We start from the raw sequence: 21,199 nt of genomic DNA, 5'->3' as shown, positions 1-21,199 counted from the left end.
AAGCACTGTGCAAGCTTCCACCTTACACCACATCTACCCACGCATCTCAACCCTACCCTGTAGCCTCCCCGGCTATTCCAGTCCTGATGTACCTCATTCCTGATCTACACCACCACCTTCTATCACACTGTCAAGTCCTTATGTTGTTGTTCCAAAGGAACTTCATGCTAATCTGCAGCATTCCCTGCTGTTCCATGCCTGGCCCTCTCCTTGGCAGAGACTACTGTCAGAGTGATTTTATGCTAACCATTAATAAGGGCTAGGATGAGAGTCCGCCAAACTAATTTCATTTGTAACTGTAGTCAGGATATCAATGGAGGTGAAAGATTGGTATATTAACCACTGATGCCCTGGTGGCATCTCACTTCATATTTGCTTAGAATTGTTTCCTAATCTCTGGGTGAACTCCGAGGCTGCTGGGCAGAATGAAACAGGCATAGGATTGTTTTCAGCTATAACCCATTACCTTGCTGAAAGGGCAAAGGGAATAGATAACGCTTCTACATGAGCACAAGCAAAGGGCCAGACAGTAAATAGCCTGTGCGAGAGAGAATTCCAGAGGGCAGGGACTGCAATATGGGAAAAATGTTGGGGAAGAAAGTGAAAGGAGTAAGAAAAAACAAACACTATTGCAGGGCAGAAAAATCCAGGGTGGTAAGAGATTGCAGAAGAGGCACAGCTACTCCTATGAAAGTGCCAGAGCTGAAGGGAAAGAAAAAGGCCAGGATCCTCTTGGATGCTGGAGATACTTAGTGTTTTCTGTGGGATTGCCTTTGGCTATGTTTGGCTTCCTGGTTGTTTTCGTGGGCCTTCAACTCACCTTTTGCAGGGAAGTGGCTATTTATAATGCTGTACAGATTCCAGTCTGGCTCATCAGTATCTAGCCCAGTTCTCTCTCCTTCCTTCACCTGCAAGAAATAAAGGGCATGGGGTCTGGGGGAATTAACCTTGGAGAGATCAGAAGAGCCATCAGAGCTTCAGACCATCAACTGACTGCCCATGAAAGAATTCCCTCACTTGCTCCTCCCTCCACTCTCCTGCCCCCATCCATATATACCGTCAAACAATTAAGCAGGTTTATTGAGGAGATTTTAGCCCTACTCTTAAGCATCCAGTATTGAGCCCTGCTGATCCATCCTTCATTTGACCGTCAGCTGCAAAACCAAAAGGCACATCTATGGGAGAACTGTAACATCAGTAGAAATCCAGAGTAACTCACTGGACCTCAGTGGATTTACTCCAGATTTACACCAGTGTAAAAGAGAGAAGAATTTGCCCCTGTTTTTTCCATTGGTGATCTGGGGGGAAGTGAGATTATTTTCTTAATATATATTTTAGATGGATTTTAATGAATTTTAGACCTCATAATAAAACACTAAAAAAACCCTCAAACTTGCTCCTTTCTGCAGAGGTGAAGGTGAAACCAATTAACTGAGTAGGGACAGGCAAACTAATGTAAAAAAACCAAACTATTCTGAGGGTTGGAACAGTCCACATGCAACCTCACTATCACCTGTCCTTAGCATGAGGAAGTTTTGCCTAGGCCTGCTGTGGATCAGCTCCCTATACTGTCCAGCCTCTGGCAGTGCAAGCACCTTCCAGGTCTTGCTCTCGCTGTACAGGTTAATGAAAGACACACATCAGCCCCTGGCTCCTTTTCCCAGAGTTCCCTGCTTTGCATAGCCCCTTATCTACTGAACATTCACAGCATTTCCAGGCCTGCTGTTCGCAAAGAAACAGTGCAGCACAGTTTGTTAGTTACACTTAGAACATAGCTCTATTAAATACACAGAACTGAGATATATTTATAGTGAGAACAAAAGTAAGTATATTATCAAAGAAAAGAGATTCAAGTGATAGGGAGTAAGGATATTGGAAACAAATGGTTACATATTAAACAAAATCATAACATACTTTCTAGAGACTAATCTTAACTAACCAGTTATCCTCTTGTCTAAAGAAACTTATCTTACCCAAAGTTCTCTCCAGTGTTTTCAACCAAGCCTGTCTGAAACCCCTCTTCTAAGAAGCAAACTCATTGTCCGTTTACTTCCTAGGTGAAGGATACCAGGGTGTCTTCTCTGTCCCCCAAATATACCCGAAGATAGGGTTCGTCCCCATACTCCCACAGTTTACTTCTTCCTGCTACTTTTTTTTCCTTTGAAGTTTTCACAATCCTTCATTAGCATTCAGTTCAGACTGGCAAGAAGAGGGCCATTGTGAACTATACAATGCTTAATTTACATGTAAACAGCCAGATAGATAATCATTTCTTGTCTGCCAGAAAATCTGTTTCTTCCCCTTTGCTGGTGACCAGTCACTAGACATAGACCTTAAGAACATGATTTTCAGTGTTGATGCATAACTCCTTACACAACATCCGTACATGCATTTCACAATGATATTGATGACCAGTGTGATACTCACTTTTATTTGAGCCCTCATATCACACCCTTTGGTGAACTAGAATGTGCATACCAGACCCACGACATCCCGGCAGTAACCCCTATGCATCCCCTCTGTACGCCTTGTCAGTTGGCACTAAGAGGTTCATGCATCACACCGCTTAACTTACTTTTTAATTAAATAGTCTCGGGCTGCCTCTGAGTGATCTGATTCCAGCTGGCATTGGAAGAAATTAAGTATTTTGAGAGAGGCCATTCATGTGGAATTATATTCTTCCTTGGTCCAACTCCACTGAAGTCCATAGAACAGTTACACCAGGACTGGTGTTTTCAGCCTGGCTGGGAGGAGGTAGCATGACAAATCTCCCAAGAGAGCCTTTCCTCAGGGGATTTCAAATCCAAAGAGGCTGGGGATATGTTCAAATAAACAGCATCCAAATCTGTAGCTGCCTTTCCAACACAAATCTTTTCAGGATGACCCATCACTAGTGTTAACTTGCTGCACTTCTATGGACACAGGGTGGGTTAAGGCAGAATCCACAGATTCTTGGGATATGAACCCCATAGTCCAAGGGGTTCCAGATTAAGTTGTGAGTCAGAGGCAAAGCAGTAGACAGGTCATCTGACTGGTTGCAGCCAGTCATCTGTAAGGGTGAGTTAGGCTGCTTTTGTTGCCAAGATGCTTAAGGACTTGAGAAGGAAGAAAATGTGTCCATTTTGGGGTACAAGGTGGAAAAATCTGCCTCGCTGGAGAGCTTGGGCTCTAAGGAAGAAGGTGAAAGAGGCTTCTGGAAACAGAGGAAGGAGTGCTGACAGACTGCGCGGAAGAGTCTGGGGAAGAGGGGGCCGGAACAAGAATCTATCCATTGGGCCTGCGGGAAATAGAAGTGAGCGAAGTTTTGGCATTATAAAATATTAGTGGATCAATGCTCTATTTAGCCTAATCCACCCTTACAGAGGCCCATAAAAGTAGTTTGTTGTGATATAGCTTCTGTCTCTCACCTACCACAAGAGCTCCCTGCCCTTGCATCCATCATCTTCAAAAATCAGCCAGACCACTGAGTTTGGATTCAGATCCCTGTCCAGCCTACCTCAAAGTTCAAGGGGTTCAGATGCAAGGGTCTGGTTTAGTTTGAGCAGAGATAAAGTGTGCAGCCATTTTAGCACTGTGACCCCCACTTTGCCCTGGAGACAGAAGGCTGGTGAGGGAGAGAACTCTCAGAGGCCTGATCACTGAGGCTTGTGCTGAATCTCTAGCTATAGAAAACCTCACCCCAGAGCTCTGGAGGTAAGACACCTAGTCCCATTGTTGATTGGATAGGAGTTTCCCTTAAAGGTCATTCATGTGAGTTGTTCGGTAGCTGAAGTTTAACTTGGCCTCTCTTTGAGATCCTCACCTCCTCCTTCTGGTGCTGAAATGGGAGGAAGTGGTTTTGTCATTTAAAAGAAAGAAACAGATGGAATTTGTGGCAGCACTAAAAATCTCCAGCTTGTTGCCAAGGTAACTGAGGGGAATTTTTTTTAATTATTATTTTAAATTCTTCATTGTCTTCATTAAAGGTAACAACGATAATAGCAGAGAATAAACAAAGCAGAGCCCTGCTGTGCAAATCAGTCCCTCAATAAATAAAATTAAATGAGAACTCTCTGTGATGAATGCTGATACAGTCACTGAAAGTATGGAAGGACTACGGGTTAGCTGAGGAGGCTGAATTAAACATATTGGTGGCTTTCTGGGCAAGGTAGAGTTACACCATGGCTCTGCCCCATAAATCAAGGCACCAGGCTACACAGGTTAGGACTAATGTGCTGCTTAATGTAAGGAACCCAGGGTAAAAACAATCAACTCATTTTTCAGGGCATCACCTGATTGCCTTTAAGGGTCAGGAAGGAATTCCCCCATCCACATACACCCATATGTAGCATTAGACAAGTACATTATGGAGATTTTCACCTTCCTCTGAATCATCAGGTATTGGCCACTACTGGATGTAGAATATCAGACGTCTCGAACTAGCGGTCTGAGGAATTATGACAACTTCTGTGTTCCAGTGTGAGGGGATATAGTCCAGGGTCTGTAAAACAAGGAGTGATGGCTGACATTTTATAGCAACTTCCACCCAAAGATTTCTATGGCTTCAACAAACTGATCATAAATGATGCAGACTGGTATTGCTTCACTCACCACTGAAATGAAGTTTCCTCTAATGTGGGACACAGCAGCTGCTGCCCAGTGCACAGGACAGGACAGGAAGTGAACAAGAATCATCAGCCAACTGAAACTACATGGTAAATTTAAGACAGCAGAATGCAATTCCTTGAACTGGAATTTGGGCAGAACGTGGAACTAACAACAATAGCAACAATAATCATGACTGGCCTTTGGTTCTGTAGTACCTCCCATCTGAAAGATACCACCTCAAGATGTTTTCACTTCACTCGTTCTGTCAGCCAGAGTTAGACAGGCACAATCAATAGATAGCTGAGTCACAGGAGCAAGGAACTTCAGAAGAATGAGCATAGCTCTACCCAGCATCAGGCATACACAGCAACATTTGTTTCCTGGTGGCGCCAAGGTCAGTGAAGTGAGTGTGTGAACATGGTCAGATCTAGCTTGACCCACAGCGCAGGTTTTGTGAAAACAACTTTATACAAAATGAAAGGTTATTTATTTATTATTTTTATTCCCCACAGATTAAATTTATATGATCTGGTGTTATTAACATCAAGAAATATTTTTTTTTAAAATGGCAGTGGAGTAGGATTGTTCTTCTTCTCCAAGATCTGCGCATGGATTTTCTATTTACTGCACAGATACAGGGATCTTCAATCTCTGTGGAACCATACCCCAGAGCCTGTGAATGTCTTACAATCTGAGAGGGCAGACCAGGAATGGGGTTCTGGAGGATGTGCATCAGACCTACCCCCTAGACGCCAGAAATAAATATCCTCAAATTTAACACTGCTCCCTGTCCCTCCCATATCAGTGAAGTTAGGTCCCCAAAATGATACAAAATTGCCCTTAGAAGGGATTGGACAGCAATCCGCATTCTCCATCCACTAACTCCATCCTTCATTGGAGTCTTAGTTCACTGGGCAGTTATAAGCAGATCTTTTTCAGGTGGAATATTTGGGCACAGTAATCCATGATTCCCTGCCTCTGGTGCATGATTCCCTGCTCCCTCAGGAGTGTGGGAGCAATAGGCCAATGAGATATTGTATCTTTCCCTCTGCAGATGCCTCCAGCTCTTGTACATGGCTGGAATATGTACTAGGAATCTCTAATGCAGAAACCCTGCTTTAAGGACATGAGCCATTTCTGAAATCATGTAAGCAAAAATGAAATTCACTGATATGTCATAAATGTTCATCTTATTGCTGAATTTACTGCCATAGTGACCTAGTTCTTCCATGCCTAGAAAAGGGAAGGACAGCTTGAGGGTCACATCCAGTCACCGTCTGGCGGTTCCTTTATTACCAGGTGTAGTCCCCTTCCCCATGTTCCAGCAAATGACAAAGAAGTTCCCCGTTTGGTTTCTGTATTGCTCTTGGATCCTATATATTGGGAAGTGAATAATACTATTCTCTCTGCCATGGAGTAACTTCTAGGGTATAGCTGACTCCAGCTCTTCTGGACACTGCAGCACACGTGCTGTCTTTGAGCCTTCCTTTTCTCCCTTCCCCTCTTTATGTGCACAAAAGCTGAAATTCCCCTGTTGTTTCTGTCTAATTTAGCTAGTTTTCCAGTGCCATTAGCTGGTCACTGGTTATGAACTGGGCTTCAGTTTGAGTTTGGTATGTGTGTGCACGGGGGAGCTTGGGTTGGTCCTTCCTTTATCCAAACCACCTCTCCCTTCCCTAGGTAACCCTAGGAAAAGAGGAGACATTGGCCTCGGGCTCTCTCCACATGCTGATGAATGTCTTTCGGACCTTCCCGTATGGTAGAAACTTCAAGCAGGTTGTGATCTGTTTATCGAGCTAATGGTAATAAGCCCACCAAGGATCACTAGGTCAGTAGCCTATATTGTCTGATAAGACATTAAGTCATACTGTTACATGAACCAAAATGCCTCCTGGGAAAATACGCTCCATGTTGCTGACCAAGACTTTGGAAGAACTAAAGTCTACACAGCTTCTGATGCATCCACCCCAGGTTTTATACAGACTGGGCTAGATCACTGTGGATGTCCTCAGTCAATGATAGTCAGATAAAATCCTCAGGGGGTACATGCAAAGGAGATGAATGCATTAGCCTTTGCAGTCAATGTTTTCTCATTGGTGCAGCCCCAGGTTTCCAGGACTGCCCCATCGCATGTCAGCAATTCTCCTGTGAGCCGGAAAGACTGACTGTGGATGGGACTTCTCTTCCAGGTTCTTCCATCATGGTACTGACTGATAGGGAACAGAAGATCAGGGAATTGGGAGAGGGGAATACATTCTTAGATCTCCTTTTCTCCCTATCAAAATAAATGAAGGAGCAGTTTTCCAGAGGGTGGAGCATCTGACCTCTCTAATTTTATCTGTGAGGGTGCAGATCTATCTTTTCAAAGCTATTTTCAAAGTGCCTCTGATAACAGAACTGCCTACAGACAAGGCTGCAATGATTACTCAAGGCATTAATCAGGGAAAAATTATGCCAGTTACTGATTAACTAATTACTGCAATCAAATATTCACTCCGCTCTTTGGAACGGTGGGCATGGCACAGGGAAAAAGCAACAAAAAAAACCTCACAACGACCAAAAAGTTGAATTAATACTTTGAGGGCCGGGGGATCCACTGATGGGAGCCTGAGGCACATGAGGAAAGCACTAGACTCCATGCTGTGTCCCCAGGCAGATATCATCCCAGGGCATCTCTGCTGCTCCAGCTCTCCAGATGAATGGAATAACTGGAATGAATGGTGAGTGCTTCAACTGGGAAGCAGTTGAAAGTGACCCCTGCTAATGGCAGCAAATTACAGATTCAATAATGCCACTTAGCTCCATGTTTCTAGGGGCACATCTGCCAGTCTCCTCCTGCCACGTCGGCACTTTGAAAACACTGGTCGTGGCTGTGCCCCCGGAACAATGGAGCAGAAAACTCCAGAGGAAGGCATTTCAGTTGCACAGAGGAGCTTTCCAGGAAATCTCCTGCTTACATATTCACCACTGCAGGGCTGAGCAGCGGAGGGTAATAGGAAGGTTGGATGGTGGGAGTGAGGAGAGGGGAAGGGATTGTTCTCCCCGGTTTGAGGGTGATTCGCCAAGGACTATCCAAACATTGCTAAGATCCCAACTTGTATCCAATACAGTGGTAAAAATTAAGGACAATAGGTAAAAGCACAGAACAGCAGCAAATTACATTATTTAGCCCAGAACTGAATATCCAAGGGAAATTCATGACTATGAAATGTATTAGGTTGTAGAATAAAATCCCAAGGTTAGCACACTTCCATAGGACATTTAAAAAGAGCTAGGACAAAGCAGTGGACTGTACACTGTTGGGCATAATCCTCCTTGGCAGGGGGAGGGATCAGATCCAGGAGTCTCAGACTGGTGCAAGACTTCTAGGTGATCGGTGGAGCTGCTTCTCTTTCAAAGAGGAATCTTGAATTAGTCTCCAAGCAGTGAGGCTTCCTGCTAGCTGGAGCTCAACCCCAGAATCTCTTAGGGCTTTCAAAGGATCTTAGGGTTTGACCATTTGAAGACCAATCTGCATGCTGCATAGCTCCTATATGCCTTTCTTTGTTAGGTGATTCATCTTGTCTTCCTAGCTATTCATATAACCAGTTATTACAGATGCCAGGGGAAGGTGAGGGATCAGAACAGGGAAGGTATTTATGTGAGGATCTCAGTGTGGCTTCACTCTGAAAATGGGCCCTTCATACTCAGCAGATCCACCCCCTGTATGTGTATCAGAGTTAGATCTGGCTACTTTGATGATTAAAATAATTTTTTTTATTAGTTGTATCCCTTCTGTTATCCTTATAGGACCAGTATAACTCCAGGGGAGTGAGTTGGATTCTATTTCTTCTTGTGCAGTCTTAACAAAATTGTTTGCCAAATTCCAATTACTTATACCTGTGAAAACCCACTGAGGGCAATGAGTCGGCACAAGGGCCTCCAAGGGCAGAATTTGAAGACACTGGGGTTGCACAGGTGTCACTGATGGCAGAATTTGACCCACAGAGCTTTTGTTACTGGTGGTGATGCACAAGAAGAACATAAGGATGGCCACACTGGATCAGACCAATGGTCATCTAGCCCAGTATCCTGTCTTCTGACAGTGGCCAGTGCCAGATGCTTCAAAGGGAATGAATAGCATAGGGAGAAGGAAAAACCCTGCTTGATACTCATCTCCCAAGAGGAGTTTGCAGATGGTGAAAAGAACCTTGAATTTGAAGCTGAGAAATTTAAAGGGAGACATTTATCGACACCACATACAATGAAAATGAGTACATTGTCAACATACATCTGTTAATGCCGATGAGGTAAAGCAAAATCCAGAAGTTTAACGAAAGGATTTTATTTTTATTTTTTTGAATTTTGACATATAATATTGACATTCCTTTCCAAGTAATTTTATTTTAAAATTGACTTACATTTTTCTGCTAGCCGGAACTTTAAGAAAGAACTTAGATACTAATTGCTCTTAATTCAAAGTGTAATGACTGCAGAGGCTGAGCTTCATACCCGGTTCAAACATAAATTCATGCTTGATAATAATCATATTTCATAATGTTAGCTTCTTAATGTTTTTATTTTAAGTATCATCAAAAATTCTCTTCTAGCTCACTAACACCCACACACTCATCCACTCACGCAGCCCCTCACACACACTAATTTGCTCTCACATATTATTTTAAACATTTAAGTTTTTCCTCTCTGTAAATTTCAATTATAAATTATTTGAATTTTTGTCCATTTGTTTTTGAGTAGAACAAGAATTTGTCTGACATTCACAGATTAAAGTCTAATTCTTCCAAGACAACAAATAGCAAAGCATGGCTGAAGACATGTCAGGCACTCCTCTAATCCCCACCCCCAAGCTCAGTGGAGCCGTAGTAGACTCCCTGAATAAGGCACAACTTCATGGGTGGGGGTATCATAGGCCAGGGGAGGCTGTGCCTCACCAAACAGCCTGGCATGTCCCCAACCACACTCCGCCCCAGATCCCCTCCTGCAGTTCCTAACTTCCTACTCTTCGGTGGCCCAGGCTGGTGGGGGCTTGGGCGGGGGGGGGGGGGGGGGGGGGCTGGCTTGCCGCTGGGACTCGGGTCAGCTGGGCCTGAGCCAGGGGCGGCGCTGCCTGGCCGGTGCTTGTGGTGCTGGGACCACGCCCCCCAGCGCTCCAGGGCTGGGGCACTCAGGAGGCCTGGGCTGGAGCCGGGGCTGCGCTCGCAGTGCTCTGGGCTCCTGCAGTGGAGGAGAGGCAGAAGGGGAGAGAGAGGGGCAGGGCCTCAGGCAGAAGGTGAGGGGCCTGTGGGCTAGCCTCCCCCAAGGCTGGTTTACCGGCAGCCCATACACAACTTACATCCAGCCACACTATGGGAAAGGGGTCCTTTTTTATTAAACTGCCCAGTGCTTTGCCCCATTTCCTAGTGTGCTTCGGCCAATGGAAGTTACCTTTCTAAAATAGCCAACTTCCTCTTCTCCGCTGGGACTTCATTTCCTAAATCTGCAAGAGCCAGTTCTCAGAGAGTTAGGCCCTTTCCCCCTCTCAAAATGGTCACTGGTAGGGCACTGGTAGGGCTTTTACTTACCACTGGTAAGTTTCCCTGCTAGGCTTGGTCTTCTCCCTTTCTTCCATAGACCTTGCAGAGGGATTTGGGTGTTGGACCAGAATTACACAATGTGGTAAATACAGGGAGAAATGTACATTGCCTGCAATTAGGCAAACTAAGCATCTTGCTTAGATTATATAGACTAATAACAGTCTTCAAATATGTTATGGGCTGTTATAAAGAGGACAGTGATCAATTGTTCTCCATGTCCACTGAAGGTAGAACAGGAAGTAGTCTAGTTAATCTGCAGCAAGGAAGGTTTTAGGTTAGATATTAAGAAAAACTTTCTAACAATAAGTGTAGTTAAGCTCTGGAATATGCTTCCCAGGGATGCTGTGAAATCCACATCACGGGAGGTTATTAAGAACAGGTTAGACAAACACCTGTCAGGGATGGCCTAGGTTTACTAGGTCCTGTCTTAGTGCAGGAGGCTGGACTAGATGACCTCTCCAGGTCCTTTCCACCCCTATGCTTCTATCATTATAGCATAATGAGAGGGCTGTCTGTCCACGCCCTGGGGAGCTCCAGCCCACCTGAAACAGAGCTGGAGAAACACAAAGAGCATCTTTCCTGAGCCCACTATCACAGAGAGAGCCCCGTGGTAGAGTCGCCCTTTACATCTGATTTTCCTACTAAATAACAAATGGTTTTTCAGAGTGAGGAAGGCTCTCAAATGGAAATACAGCACAGCAGCCCCTCTAGCTAACCTCTGGAGAACCTCCATTCCCTCTGATCCCAGCTGCAGTTATGGGCCCCAATATAAGGTATTGTATAACAGCTGCTTCCCAGACAGCTGAGTTTCCATTCACTCCAATATGTTTGATGCCTGTCTGATGCTAGGAGGACAAGGTTGCTGTACTTGTAGCAACTCTCTCCCCTCCCCTTGACTACTTGCAAGTGGCACCAAAATACCAACAGGAAAACCTTATCGAGATGGTGCCTAGAGAAAGGAGAGTCATATTTATATTGTAGGTGGCCTATTGCCCAATCCAGATCAGATCCCCACTGTACTGGTGTTGTACACACAGGTAGTAGAAAAAAATAAACTCCACCCAAATGGTTATACCACTAAATATAAGTACAAAAGCTATGGGCCAAATTCAGGTTCAGTTTAAGCAGGCCCCACTCCACTGCAGGTTACACCTGCTTACACCAGTGCTGAATTTAGTACATTTTCTCCAGTGAGCCAAACCTTGTCTCCAAGACCCTGCTCCTGCTGTCGTTCAAGTCAATGACAAAATGCTCAATGGAGATAAGAGCAGAACCCATGACAGTAACTAGTTCTGGGGAGGGGTAAATGCTTTTGACATGCCTCAGCCGGGTCGCAGCCATGGCTACCAAAGGGGGCTCCCTCCCATCCAGCAGTAATTATATGCTTTCTGTGGTTGGTGAAGTGATCCTTGGGTATAATATATATATGCAGCACCCCAGCTGTGTCCATTTCTCCCTTCTGAATGCTGCTATAGAAACATACAAGATTATAAGAGAAGATGAAGTCATGCAAATGAGCATTAAATATTCATTCCCTTACATGCTTCATTTGGTTTGTTTTAAAATCCTTCCCTTGATTTTCTTGTTTCATTCCCGAAGAGCAGCTGTGACGCTGGCTGCAGTTGTGACTCTTCATTATTATTATTATTATTTATATTGTGGAAATAGGCCCCAGTCTACATTGTGCTGGGTATTGTACAAACACCGGAAAACATGAGTGCTTCCCTAGAGAACTCACAATCTACAAAGAAAAACATCAGAGTAGTGGTGGAAAAGGATCCACCATACAATCAAAGTCACCTGGGTGATTGCAGTCACAAGGCAACTTAGTTCCATGCCTTTTTAAAAAAATGAGTTCATCTGTTTCACTTCTCCGTAGTTCTGAGGGGGGGTGTCTTTTGTTCTTTGGGGAGCACTCAGGGTTGGAATTGGGAAAGGGAGGGATGCGAGGAGTAAGAGAGGGGCCTGGGTAAAGGAAGAGGAAACCTAAAGGGGTAGAAGGCATACAAGGGAAAGAACAGAAGGGAGGGGAAGTGAATGAGAACTGGTGATGTGGGGGATGAGGCTGGACAGTGGAGGGCAATTGCAGGGGAGTGGGCAGAATGCAGGAAACCATCAATCAATGGCAATACACTGAGCAAGGAAAAATAGATCTGAGAGTCCGAATTTCAGAGCTGAGTGAATGATGCCAGCAGGAGCATGAAAAGGCTTCCCTGCTGCTGCTGTTGCTACCCACCTGGAAGGGAAAAGAAAGATTGCCCTGGGCAGGTCCCTCAGGCTCTGGGGATGAGGGACAGTGGGAGGCTGGAAGGACTTGACTTGACCCCTCCAATCTCAGGCTATGTCTACACTACCGCGGTAAGTCGACCTACGCTACGTAACTCCAGCAATTTGAATAACATAGCTGGAGTCGATGTACCTTAGGTCGAGTTACCAGGGGGTCCTACACCACGGAGGGTCGACAGGAGAAAATCTCCCATTGACTTATCTTACTCTTCTCATAGGAGGTAGAGTACAGGGGTCGACTGGAGAGCGATCTGCTGTCGATTTGGGGAGTCTTTACTAGACCCTCTAAATCGACCACCGGTGGTTCGATCTCAGAGCGTCCATCCCCGCTGTAGTGTTGACCTGCCCTCAGTGGTTGTTGTTCAAAGCTGCAGTCCTTGTTCACACCAGAAGAGGGCACTCCTGCAAGTGTTTGTTATGTGACACTCACGCCCCCTCTTCATGAACACAACCACATGGCTAGAGGAGGTAACAGGGAGTTTGAAGAGGGGTGTGCTCGGATAAGGCTCTTATCTCCATTTTGCCGGCTGAAACACCAGGCTTAAGATGTGTGTGTGCATGCGCATGGAGCCACAATAACTAGAGAGAGATGCAACAGAAGGAAACATGAAAGCAGCTAAAGTGCTGAGAGATTAACTCAAGCAGAAGGGATTGTCTGGAGATTGGAGATGAAAGGAAAGTGAGCATATTGGAAGAGGTGCAAACAGAACAGTCACATTCTGCAGCAACTAACCCTATTGGAAGAAGGTCAGTGAAGCCACGAGAAGATGAAAAGGACTGTGGGTGGCAGTGGGGAGAGTGATAAACAAACTGACATTTACCGTGGGACTAAAGAGGGGAAATGATGGATGAAAAATAAACCCCTAGAGAGGGATGAAACAAGTTCTTTAACTAATCAGCTTGTCCAGCTGAGCTGAAGGGTTAATCCAGTTATGACACAATGAAAAGACTAAACACATGGCAGGGGTCAGCTCAGCTGTGTGACCTCCATCTAGTTCCGCTCTGGGGGATAGTGAGGAAGGAACGGGTAGGGGATTGGGCAAAGCTTGAAATGGCTCAGACAGGCATCCAGAAGTTTGGATGCTTCCTCAGCTCTGGCTTTGCTGAAAAATCTCATCCGCACAAGCTTATTTGGGGCATTTCCAGAATATCCTGGAAACACAGAGATGTGTAATGACATCTAAACCATCCTGAGCCTCCAAGTTTGGGCTGGGGTTGGGAAGGGTGGCTTCAGTCTGAGTTTGGGAGGAATCATATTTTATCTGCACTGGTCACGTGTTTTTAGAAAAGAGAGTGAGGAGGGGTGGTGAGGGAACGTGCAGACTGGATTGACACCCACTAGTTTGAGAGGAAGCCTGGCTTATGGGCTGTATTAGAAGAGACCAGCCACTGTGGCTGTGGACCAGGATAGAAGTAGGGTTTATAACATTGGGGATGTTGCATCTCTGGAGAGTGGATATGCTTTCTCTGATTTGACAATAACAGCCCTTCACTTGGTGCAAGTCCTGAAGAAGAAGGTCTTTCCCCCAGTGCTGAGAGAAGATGCCTGAAAGGATAGTGATTCCCCGATATACTTAGGATTGGCTTGCTGATCCATGGAGAACACCAGTGCTGAAAGGAAAAAAAATTGTACTAAAGGAGACTATTTATCATCAGCCACTACAGATAACAGAAGAAATCCAGCTCCCACTGACCTTGGGGTCTCTACATATTAAATGGACTTCTGATGTCATGACCAATATTTCTAATGCTGTCGTAGTGGGAGTGGATTTCATCAGAGGGCATCACAAGAACTCATGGGCTATTAATAGAATGAACTTGTCCCTGGACAGTATTCGGATGTACTTGCTGGATATGAGAAGGAGGAAGTATGGATCTTGGGGTGGGGGGGGGGGAGGGGCAATATGTGGAGCCATATAGGTTCCTCTACTGTGCCTACAAGGTGACTATGTGGGAGTTCAGAATAAAAGTTGTGGTGAAGCCAGGTCATCATGCAGTAATACCCCCTAAGGATTAGAGGACTGTTACAGTGACCATGTAGGAGTGTTTGAAGCTACCAATATCCAGTCAGGATTGCTGTTTAGGAGACCTCTGTTTTGAGCTGACCAAAGGATGAGTTCTGGGTAAGAGCAATTACATCGCCACATAATATTTCTCAAATATTACTCTCACAAACAAAACCTTGGTTACAACACAGTTAAGTCTGCAAGTTCATGTCAACGGAATACTTTTTTTTTTAAAATTACCCTTTCTTTACCATACTGCTACAACTCCAAAACAAACCGAGACATTTAAAAGTCTGGAAATGAACAGCTAAGTGATGCAGCCACTTCTCTTATGCCATATCATCCTTCATCACTTACTCTCACCCTGCTCAATTTGTGCTATGCACCCAAACATAACATTGCCCCCTTGTTTTGTTCTGCAATAGACATGCGCTATTAGATGGTGTAATGGGGTGGACTAGGCCCAGAGACCCCCTGGAGGCCTCAGGGTCCTGTCACACCCATCCCAGAAAAAGAGTAGTAGAGGAGTCCTCTAAGCTTCATAGATAGGCTGAGTGGGATGCAGCCAATCGGGGGAGGCTGCAAGGGGCTAGCGAATCAGAGGGTTGCAGGTTATTATAAAAGGAGCTGCAGTATAGTCTAGGCTCAGTTGCTGCTTGGAGCCTGAGAAGTGAAGGTGGTGCTCCTAGTGGGCTGGAGGACTGCAGAACCACAGACAGCTCAGTGCTGGCAGGGACCAGGAGGAGAGAAAACATTCCGGGATGGCTGCTGGGCCTGAACACAGAAGGTCCCTAAACTAAGGGTCAAGCATTGGGGAAGGCTGGGGAACTGCAAGCAGTTTGGTTAAAGGGACATGGTGGTGCATGGCTGCTATTTTCAGGGTCCTTGGGTTGGGATCTGGCGTAGTGAGCAAGCCCAGAGCCTCCCCATAAACTACTGGGAAAGTGGCCTACAACTGGACAGTGATAAACCCCCAGAAGAGAAATGAACTGTTAAGAGGCCCAGCTGGAGAGCTGGGGCCAGAACAGACCAGAGTGGGCGAAGAGTCACCAAGGAGGAAGCCCTGGAGGCACAGCTCCCTACTAACACCAGGAGCACTTAAAGACTTTGTTGGACTAATGGCCCAGAAGGGGTCTGTTTGAGTTGTGTTCCATACAGGCTGTGTGAGACTTGGCCGGAGGGCTGTGTCACTAGAAACTGCCAGAAGGGATCACCACAGACTGAAAGAGGTGTTGACAAACACGTGAACAAGGAGGCTCTTGCTAGAGGTGGGTACCACCAGATTACGGATGGACATAGTGATTTCATATAGTGTTTTTTAAATGAGAAGTAAAGGTTCCAAAAGGATTCTAGTCCCATGGTACGTTATCATGACAGAGTTCCATAGACTTTTCTCACAGAGTGTGTGTTTGTGGAGAAGAAGAATATTGTTATGAAATGAAGTGATTGATCTGCTTGGTGCTATGGAATGTGTGGATTATCGTCGGGGAGGGGTATGTTGTTTGTGAGTATCCCGGTCTTAATAAGGGTTAGATGTTTAAATCAGGTTGCTGTATAAGGTCTGCAAGAGAGGAACCCTCTACTGAGCAATCTTATGAGGCCTACCTAATCAGAGCTTCCCTCCTGCAGACATGATAGAGGGAGTTCAGTTATGCCTCAGTGGGCGTTGGGTAAAGTTGTAGGTGGAGGAGACTGAGCAAGGATAGAATGGAGGTTTTGAGTCCACAGAAAATTTAGAGACTTTCTGGTTTTTAATATGGATAAGACTCCCCTGATATTCTGTACACCCCTCCATGCCTCAGAGGCCCCAGCTCCTGCCCTTCATGAGCAATGCTGCACGACCCCATCCATGCCTTCATTGGCCTCTCATCCCTACCATCATGTTGCCTATCCCCAGCTCTTTTCTATGCCTCCCAGTATGCTAAACTCCCTTTCAGCCTCCCACTACTACACTCATCTCCTACCCCATTCCATGCACCCTTCTATTTCCTCCAGTATCCCCTCCCCCACCCCCTGTTCTCAGTCTCCCTCAGTGCCACACCTTCATCCCCTGGACCCTCATGCCTCCCCCAGTCCAATGTATGCACAAACCTTTTATGCCTTTCCTGTTCTCTGCTTCATGCTCCACTCTGTGCCCTTTGTCCCCTGTCCATATGTTTTCCTCCAGATTCCCTCCATCCTCTTCACGCCACTCCTCAATCACCACTTGTTTGCTGCCCTCCTCCATGTGCCCCCTTTTCTTCCCTTTTCCAGAGTCCCTCATCCTGAGACCAGGAAGCATAGCTCCATTGCAGCCTTCCATGTGCTTCTAGTCTCCTCCGCCATTTGAGTCCCTCTTAGTCACCTCCATGCCCTCTGCTGGACTTCTGTGTCTCTGTATTTCCCCCTGCTCTCATGCTCCCCATCCATGCCCCCTAGCCCTGGCTCAGCCCAGTGGCTGTAGAATCAAAAACTGCAGAGTCAGTAGCAGACCACTTAATATTTATAAATCTTTATTTACATTGTACAAGTAAAACCAGTTCTGTATGTCCTTTGCAATTCCCGCACTAACCTGATCTTTCTCCCAGAAAAAAGGACTAAAATGCTCTTTTCAGCAAGGCCAACACAGAAAGACAACGTAGTTGGAGGCTGTTGGCCAAGCCATTTTGGAGATGTGATGAGCTAAAAATGGCTAGAAAAAGGTTTAAAACTGAACCAGAGGGGGGTGTTTAAAACGCCAACATTTCAAAGTTCCTTTTCATAGGGTTTTTAGTAATCCCAGAAAAAAATCTTTCATGGGATTAGATGTACTATGTGGAATTTATGGGAGATTGGGTTTGTTTTAGGGGAACTAAAAGGGAGGTGGGATTGAAAATTGGATTCATGGTAAAATAGGAAGCTAACTTCAACCTTTGCTGTAGTGCTGCTCCATAATATCATCCAGGCTTTTTCTAGGACCTTAGATATATGTAACATCCTGGAATATGCTTTCATTCTTCTTTACGCAAAGTTCACTAATTGCATTGCTATACTGCCCCAGTGTATCTTCGATGACAGACTTTTTATAAGGTGAGCTCCTTTCTCTCTCTGCTGGGCAGTTTTGTAATGTAGTCTGCAGCCATGTACTGCCCATTTTCTTATCCATTATGGCCGGGCTCCTTATTTCCAATGTGGGGATGAAGCAGTTAATTATGAAGCAGACCCTAGTTAAGGATGACAGTAAAATGGCACATAGGTAAATGAAAGGGTACTACTACTACTAGGCCACATTCTTAACCCTTCTTAATCCTCTTTGTACCTATCTGGCTGTGCAAAGGGGATGGAAACTGGCCAGATCGCCTCTGCTGAGGACTCCCCTAGTATTCAGTTGGCACATAGCTAGCTCCTACACCAGCTCCCATCCCTGGCATACTGGGCATGTGTAGGGTTACCATACGTCTGTATTTTCCTGCACATGACTGGCTTTTTGGTTCTTAAATCGCCGTCCGGGAGGGATTTTTAAATATCTAAAAACGTCCAGGATTTTGCCATTATTATTTTTCCCCAAAGAAGAGTTGATCATTCGAGAAAGAAAGTGAATGTTGATCACTAGAGAGAGTGCCCACTTTTCCCCCCTAGCTCCCAGCACTTGCGCCACGAAACAGCTGTTTCACGTGGCTGGAAGGGAGTGGGGAGGAGGGGGAATGCGGTGCGCTTAGGGGAGGAGGCGGGGCCAGGGCGAGGATTTGGGGAAAGGGTCCATTGGGGCAGGGAGGGGGTGGAGTTGGGGCAGGGACTTTGGGGAAGGGGTGGAGTTGGGGTGGGGCCAGGGGCGGGAGCAAATCCCCCCCTTGGAGTGTCCTCTCTTTTAATGTTCAAACATGGAAGGAGGTGTGAAGGAACCACACTGCTTTGGCTCTCCCCAGGTGGCAGACAGTCTCATGGGGGCCATTGCCAGCTACCATACATCAGAGTAGTACCCAGCTTACCCTGACTTCTGCTAGAATCATGCCTGGGGCCAGTGAAGAACTGACTGAAGAATCAGGCAGCCCACAACCAGTTTTCTGATAGACTTTCCTCTCTGCTCTGCAGAGCAGAGCTCAAGTACAGCTGAGAATTTGGGTCATTTTATCTAGTGCTCTTCCTCTTCCTCAGTGTTTGATAAAAGTCTGTAAGCATTGTCATCCTCCTTTTACGGATGGCCAAAATGAAGCACAGATTAAAGTCCAAATCCTCAAAGGTATTTAGGCTCTTAACTTCCACTGATTTCAGTGGAAGTTAGTAATTTGCCTGAGACCACTCATTCAGCAAGTTAAGACTAGAACCCCACAGTCCAGACAGCCAGTCCGCTGTCCCAGCGTTGCAGCATAGACGACTAGGTTTAGTTAGCTCAAAATCCCAATCAGAACTTGTATAGATAGCAGCAATATAGAAATAAGAGCTAAAAGAACCATCCACATCTTTGTTTGGACTTCAGGATATGTATAGTAGGGAAGAGTGAATTACTAGGTGAAATTCTGTGGGCTGTGTTGGGCAGGAGGTCAGACTAGATGATCATAGTGGTCTTTTCTAGCTTTAAAGTGTATGAACCTATGAATCTTTGACAGAAAGTTCGCCACACAGTAAGTACCAGAAAGAACTTGGTCCCAAATTTTTGCAGATGGTAGACTGAGTTCTCCTGCTTCAAAACAACAAATATTGCACCAGAGACTTAGAAAGACACAACATGAAATATTGATAAGAGCGGAACTTCGGGAGAAATGTTTAAAAAGAGCAATTTTAGCTGCTTTTTCTTTCCAAGAGAGCTAGATTGAGGGTCAGTTTCAGAAAATGGCCCCCGGTAGCATTCCCACCCCACAGAGGGGAATCTACAAAGCTGGCTGTATCAACGTGGGGTGGAGTAAAAACCATCTGTGTAAGAGCTTAAATGGAATATTCTTGAGCCTCATGCAAAATGAAACATATGGCATTCAGCCCAAGTAAATTCCCTAATATCCCTCCATTATTTTGACACTTAAATCCTCTGTTCTCATGTGTCTGAGAATCTTTTGTTTAATGTTGGAAGGAGCGCTACAGCATATATACCCAAGGTACCTCGGTGACTTGCTAGAGTTTTTTGCTTAGCGATACACCTTCCCAGGGGAGTGTGGTCTCCAAAGAGCTTTTCATGTTGTGCCTTATGTTGTACATGAAATGGTGTTTATATGCAAGGCATATATACCCAGAAACTATACTAAAAGTTAGAGAGAGAGGAGAACAATTCAGTCATCAAATCCACCCCTTGGTGGTCCGTTCAAGATAGGGTGACCAGATAGCATGTGTGAAACATCAGGACAGGGAGTGGGGTGTAATAGGCACCTATATAAGACAAAGACCCAAGTATCAGGACTGTCCCTATAAAATTGGGACATCTGGTCACCCTAGTGCAAGATTTTTCCTTACAGTGCAGTTAAATGTCTTGAGCGTCCAGGCATCTTAGGAGACTGTCTTAACCTTGATGGATATCACTGTCCCTGGTCCTCTCCTGCAGTACCATTTTTTGTTTTTCAAATTCTCCAATCCAAGTACTCACCGGCCCCGAACCTGCTTGGCTCGTGAGATCTGTCCGGATCTCAGCATAGTCGCCTGGGTGCAGTACAATCGGTATCTCTGAGCTCATGCAGCCTTATTTCCTAGTGCTTCTCTCTTAGAACTGGCCGTGAGGACCTGGTGTTTGGCTGACTTGCATTGCCTTCCACCCATTTCTCTGTCATCTTTGATTTCTAACTGGTGTTGCCAGTGGCACTGGAGCACTATGCAATGGGACTGTGAAACTGCTCCTGTGTGACAGAGGGTCCAGGGATTATAATAGCTCCAGTGTGCTGGTCTCTAACTCTGACACTCTCTGCTTGCTCTTTAAAGCACTAAAGCGGTAGGCCAGATGGCCAGTCCCCTGCTGCCTTCTATGCAGCCACTGGAGCATTAGGACAATGTAGCCTGTCACTTTAACTGTATTTAAGCAGAGGGAAAGGCAGGAAGCATAAGGTTTGAGTTTATTAGTGGAACCACTTCAGATAGTAGTTGAGAGGGACAACATTTATCCCTGGAATAGGCATGCAAGTGCTACGCCACATGAATTAACCCCCTGTGATGGGGAGCAGGGGATAGCAAATAAATCCCATATTGTATGGCTGGAGAGCTGTTCTGCTTAGTCCCTTTGAAGTGTTTGTTGAGAAGCAGTGTTGTCCAAGTGCTGAACCAAGGCAATCTGAAGTTCTGTTCCTGGTCCTACCAGTGACTTGTAGCAAATCCCTTCAGAAGTGTCCAATTTACGTTATGACTGCGTTTTAGGAGGTCTGGCTTGAGGTGTGTGTTTGCCATGAGAACAGTTTCAATATAATCTCTATTTTTAAAGAAGCCTTTCTGCTTGTGCTACTGTGCAACACTTCTGAGTGTATGTGAAAGGAAATAATGCCCAGTGGGCAGTGCCAGCAGGCAGTATGAGGTTGCTGGGTGTTATTTACACACCTCAGAACAAAGTCATAGATCAGCTAAGAAAGGTCTCCTTAAATCTCTGGGTAAATAAAGACTCGGATGTCTGTTATCTGACTTCACAGCCCTTCAGTTTCATTATGTTAATAGCCCTCATCAAGAGGGGAGCCCGGATGCTGGCAATTGATTTATAACCTGTGAATTCATCAGTCTTAAACTACAAAGTCACCGTACTGCACCATGGAGACATTCGGAAGGCTTAGTGTTCTGTGCAGGGGGTTGATGCCAACATTATGGATGCAAGTTAGCGAGAGTCCC

This window comes from Caretta caretta, chromosome 3 (assembly GCF_965140235.1).
Source record: "Caretta caretta isolate rCarCar2 chromosome 3, rCarCar1.hap1, whole genome shotgun sequence".
Lineage (NCBI taxonomy): Eukaryota > Metazoa > Chordata > Testudines > Cheloniidae > Caretta > Caretta caretta.
This window is presented reverse-complemented; position numbering follows the sequence as displayed.